A 6095-nucleotide genomic window follows, 5' to 3' on the forward strand; every position below is an offset into this window, starting at 1 on the left:
TGGAGCATCTGTTGTGCACTTGTCCCTCATTAGCTAGACTATATTGTAAGCATTTAAGCAAATGAACTCCACCTTGTAACGCAAAGGACCAAACTGGCCTATACGTGGCTTATATGCATACCAGATTAATCTAACCTAACCTATTACTTGTGACCAAACATAAAGACACAGTTAATTCAGAAATTAACTTAAAGAATCTTACTTAATAGTGGAAAAATTCCTCTTTTGAAGTTCTTTATCTTGATTTTGATCGTCAATTAAAATGGAAGTTAGGCTGATTATTCTTGAGCCCACGCGCTTGTCCGTTGTGATGCCTAGAACTCTTGGGTATAGATCAAAAAGATCGTCGGATATCGAGAAAACGTCTATAGCCTGCCACATTTGTTGATACACCTAATATCTATTTCAACCAATTCGACGGGTTAATTAAAAGTAGGACAACCTAGGCCGAGGACAATCATTAACAAGAAATTTTATAACGATAACCAGTCAAATAAAAGAACTTTCCATAAAAGAACTCGATTTTGATAAATCAGTTTGTATGTTCCGACAAATTAGAAGTCGCTTGGGGAGAAAAGCGCATGTGCAAAGTTGCAGACCTACAGGGACTAGTACGGAGAAGCATATGTACATACATACATATGTACGTATATGTATGTAAAATATGTATGAATAATTTTACAACACTTTAGCAATTCACTTGATTTCTCACGAACTACGTCATCATTATCAACTGACATCAGCACATCCGTTTGCCAAATGGGTTTTTGTTTAATGTTCAATGGTAATTGCTTGCATGATCAAGCGCGGCGTCAGCAATGTTTCGAATGAGATTAGAAAACGTCTAGGTTCTTGTTGTTTATCCGCTCAAATTGTAGAATTTCCCAAACCACATGCTCAGAAACATTTTTATCAGTTGATGTCGTCGAATTTGGTTTTTAACCGCCTTTGCTGCACTTTCCAAGTCAGACCACAACCTATGGCATGCAGAGGTGTAGGTATGCACGTGAGTAGCGTCTTGCAGAGCAACAAGGAGCGGACAGAGCGTGACTGAGTGACTCTACCTGCACAGTTTTTGTTGTATTTGTAGGTAGTAATTGCATTTATCTAGTTGATAGGGTGAGTTTCGGTCATGATTTGCTTCAATGGCTGATGTATTTCGCTCTTCGACTTCTGCATTGTTGCTTTCACTTAATTTTTCTTTTACTCGTAGCATACTCCGAGGGAGATGCATGAATGCAGAGCGTAGTATATTCTTACACATGCACGACCTAACTGTATATGTCATTTTCAAAGTTATTGGGTAAGTTTCTTGCAGAGTTTCAGCAGAAAATCTCGTGACCATTCTCTTCATATATAGTAGGTTTGTTTTTAGTATTTTGTTGTTGCTTTTGTATACCTTTGTATTTATTATCTCTGGCTAGAGCACAAAGAGTATGACAGAGCCATAAATAGGTCTGTGCTATCTGCTACTTATGTACGTAGGCGGGTGCTAAAATACTTTGATACTCAGTAATGAGATTTGTTGTGGAAGTGAAAAATCTGCGAACCATTCGCTAGGCTGTGAATAGCTTGACGTACAGTGGTATGAGACTGCATATTGTATGCTTAAATTTCGAAAATTCTGGAAAAAATAAAAATAAGAAGAATTGTATGCCTTTTTTGATAAGAACTAATTCAAAATACCATTTTCCGAATACGCACTAGTCCATTTGAAATAGAAATTTTCAACTAAAAAGTACCGCTATTAATATACAAAAATATGTACAGGGTTATGTCTTTTCGCTGAAGAAGTTAATCAAGTTACAAATTCTTGCAAAAGCAAAATTTTTTATGTCAGTCCGGGTCAAATTTGATCAGCAGTTCATCTCACTAGTTTCATCTCCTTTATAAAATTTTTCTTGATTTGACCTTGACCTTGTAGTCGAATGAAATTTATATCAAAATCTCGAAAATCTATTGTTGTAAAAACAGTTAAAAAATACAGTTTCTGTTAAAACACTGGTCCCTATTAAAATTTTCTATGTCAGTCCGGGTCTAATTTGATCAGATGATCATCTCTCATAGTTTCAACTTCTTTATACATTTTTTCTTGATTGGACCTTGCAGTAGAATGGCAAGAAATGAAATTTGTAACTAATTCTCAAAAAATTTGTTCTTGAAAATATAGTTAAAAATACAGTTTCAGTACTGCTATTCGTGGATTCCACAGTATAATTGATAAAAACACCCACGCGTCTGGCTATTTATATAAATTTCAGTGTGTGGCCTAATTCTATTTTAACAAGTATGTATTATTCCAGAAAAACAAATTTTTAAATTATTTTTAATAAATTATTTGCTGTAGCAACGTAGGCGAAGGTGTTGTTTCTGAGCTGTTTTTGATATGAGAAATTTAGTACAGATGTACATATGTATGTATGTATGTATGTTTGCATACATTAATGCATTCCTCTGTAATCTGCATATAAATACTATTATTTATGTGTTTGCTTAAATACGTACACTCGTGTGTAACCGATTCATAGCGCTTACACTCTTGTACATAATTACACTCATAAGCATATTTGAGATTTTTCTCTGTTTTGATTTTAACTGTAAAAGTAATAACAAAAAAAAATCGCTTGCACCTCTGCTCACCACTTTATTTTATCTAAATGAAAACAGTTTTTTTTTTCGGTGAGTACTTTCTTGATTGAGATGTCAAGAGGCCGCAGGAGAATCATACATTTGTTCAGCCTGCTCTGGCTGGAGCACTCTAGAGATGAGTTTGAGAACGCGCCATTGTCAATAGGACTTTTGTATTTTCAGTCTTATGGATTGACTTAAATTGACGCGCACGCAGGCAGCCGGCAGCCAGCAGTCGGGCAGACAGACAACGAAATCGGAGATGGCCTGTCTCTATTATTGTGCATTTGGTGTAGTATTTATTCCCGCCACTCTCTGTCACTTAGTTGGCCGCTCCGCAGCAATATTGCTCCCATAACAACAAGTGCGAGTTCGGCATTGCCGCTGTCGTCTATAAACACACAAAACACTTTCAATTGAGGACCGTGAAATTTTCTGGCTTCTGAGTGCCAAAGTAGTAGTGGTACAAAGCGCACGACGCCACGGCTAATATAAATCTTAAATGTACGCAACGCAACGCATACGCCTTAAGCTGGTCGATTAAGGCGGGAAACAGGTGTTTGTGGCATGACTGTGCGTAAAATAGATGCAACGATTAGTTTGTGAGCAAAAATTGTGAAATTCCTTACGAAAATGTAATTGCAAGCATTTGATATAGCCAAAAATGGCTTTGTGCTTTATTTTGCCATACAGTCACAGCCACGACACCCACGCAAAAGCGCAATAGACCGTCTCCAGTGAAGTGGCTCGTTAATATGTCTGCTTGCGTCAATGCCTTGAATGTCTTAAAGCGTTTGTTATTTTCTAAAAATTTAAGTGCCTGCTACTCGTTGCATTTGTGTTGTGATTATGCACTTATTTAACTATGCATATGTATGTACATACATATATACAGACCTATCAATAGAACCATTTGCGTTTACTTATAATAATGCATAATGAAAAAAAAAACAAGTACTTTAATTATTCATGATTATATTTTCCTTTGAATAACTTTTATTTTGCATTAGGCACTTTTTTCGCTTTTCTAGTGACGAGTGCGTGTCGAAGACGCATTGTTGGTAATTTATGCGTTTAACGTTTATAGTTGAAGCATTTAGTACACACTATTTTAATATGTTCATTTCTTATCTACAGGCATGTGTAAAAATATACAAACACACAAACAAACATGCATATACATATTTCTCGTTCATATTCATTATGCCCACCGAATGGATACTCGTTCGTCCACTCTCGCATTAGCTTTTCGCATGTTCAAAAGCAACTTGTATAAATAAATTTCGTCTCCAACGGCGGTACATTCCCTCAGCCATTTATAAATGCGCACACTCGCATACATACATACATACATATATATGTATGTACATGTATTGTAAGTGTGTGTGTTCTATAAGCGCTCGAGGCCACATTTCAACTGAACTCGCCACTCGCAATTACCGCTGTGTATAATGAATTCGATCCATGCCTGCATATGTATGTGCGTATGTGGTGCCTGCCCCCATAACCCCACCACACTGCCCATCAATATGAGGCACACGAGCGCACATGAGAATGAGACAGAACATTCGTTTTTGGCGTACGTGTTTAGCTGATTGTGAAAAGAAATCGGTGAGCTTGTTGGAGCAGACCCCAACTTGTTATGGTTGATATTTGTTACCCTCTTCACGTTGTTGCTGGCGGGATTAGCTATGTAGCTTTAGCAGTGTTGGCATTTAGTAGCGGCAAACGACAATCACCGGGTTTTACATACAAATCTACACACAAGTGTATGTATGTATGTATGAATGTGTATACCTAAGCATAAGATATGTTTAAGTATGTACATACATACATATGTATATTTGTGGGCTTACCCGATTGTTGGTAGTATTCGAATATGTTTTACTGTTGTTTGTACGACTGGTGGAAATTGGCGACTAGCAGTGGAGTCTTGGTGCTGCCAGCTATTCAATAGCAATATATTTTCAATGAATACTTGTTATAATGTATACACTTTTATACTTACTACAGTTACCGTTATTCCGATTGTATAGTATTTTTCCAAAACCGTTTTTGGAGTCTTAAGAGAACAACCCATTTGATCTGATTGATTGATAAACGAGCAATACACCGCGTTCTTCGATATATTGTGCCCTCTCCTGAATCACAAAGGCTCACCTAGCCCCAGCATATTGATAAAGTCCAATATTCTGCTTCCTTATAAGGAAACATGGATCCAAGGGCCTTAAACCTGCGTCTGCAGACTGCTGTGCAGTCATTTAGCAGGTGTTCTGGTGTTTCTGACTCCCTGACGCAGAACCGGCAGTTTACGCGTGAAGCTAGGACCATGTTCTGTAAATGATTCTTCAGCTTGCAGTGGCCAGTTTAAAATGTTAGTAGTAGTCTGAATTTATCCCTAGCGAGGTCGATTGCATATCCATTAGACATTAGCTGAAATATACTTATGCTTAGATGATCTTGAGAGACGCAGTTCCTTTCGCTTGTCTTCGAATATTAATATTCACTGCTGACTTTCTCCCTGCTGCTGTTGAAGATATGTATGTTGTTACCGGTGGCTTGGCACTTCAGTTATCAAAAGTTTATTAAATACAACTTTCCGTGCGCTGATATTATATAATGTGCTCGAACCTTAATAGAAGTTATACATACTTACTTTCACACATACATACACGCATATGTAGGTGTAGTAGGAAGGGAAATCCTACCTAATAAGGTTCAAGTGCAAATCGATTACGAACTTTCGCAGAACCTGAGCTTCAGTATAAAAATACCTTTCTATATTCATATGCACATATGTATGTATGTATGTAAATATAAGAGCCTGTGAGCAGAGTGATCTCTATTTCAAGATTGATGTTTCTAAACAGCACCTTTCTATTCATTCGTCGAAAATTTCAATGAACTATTAAATTCTAATTGGAATTATTTGTTTTTCTCCTCTCTAAAGTATCTAACTATCTATCTGGTAACGCTCTCACTGTATGTGGTAGAAAACTGTACTTTGAGAAGAGCGGCCATCTTGCTCTATTTACAAAACGCATACTCACAATTAATGCAGAAACAACAAGCTGCGCTGGCACAGCAATGTACGAGTAATTTTCCCCGTATAGAGACAAAAACGTGTATTGTTAAACTGGCCAAGATAGCGATTTGCCCTTAGGGTTGCCATGTAACAGTAACACGTATAAACTACGAAGCCTTTTAATATATATGGAATTCCTAAATTTATATTAAATATATTTAAAATCATAAACGCATAACTGTTGTTTCTTTATAACAAGGAAAACAAGGCGCTTAAATTAATAATTTTTTAATAATATATTATTATTACTATTATATCTTTATGTGCTGAACCAAAATTTTCGTTTAAAAAAAACATTTCTAGCGCATAAAATACGCTATTTTATTATAGCGCTAAGCTGGTAATCTTATCCGTTGCTGTCAACGTCAACATCCGACTGCCT

General features: G+C 36.7%; 1 long non-coding RNA gene across 1 annotated transcript; it reads right to left on the bottom strand.

Annotated features, from left to right (window-relative positions):
• Positions 1 to 3583: 3583 nt before the first annotated feature.
• On the bottom strand, positions 3584 to 5793 carry LOC126761853 (uncharacterized). The gene is made up of 2 exons (XR_007667397.1): positions 4485 to 5793; positions 3584 to 4425 (listed from the first exon to the last, which is right to left on the bottom strand). It is a non-coding gene; the product is annotated as an uncharacterized LOC126761853 (long non-coding RNA).
• Between the last annotated feature and the right edge of the window lie 302 nt (positions 5794 to 6095).

Source organism: Bactrocera neohumeralis, chromosome 6 (assembly GCF_024586455.1).
Source record: "Bactrocera neohumeralis isolate Rockhampton chromosome 6, APGP_CSIRO_Bneo_wtdbg2-racon-allhic-juicebox.fasta_v2, whole genome shotgun sequence".
Lineage (NCBI taxonomy): Eukaryota > Metazoa > Arthropoda > Insecta > Diptera > Tephritidae > Bactrocera > Bactrocera neohumeralis.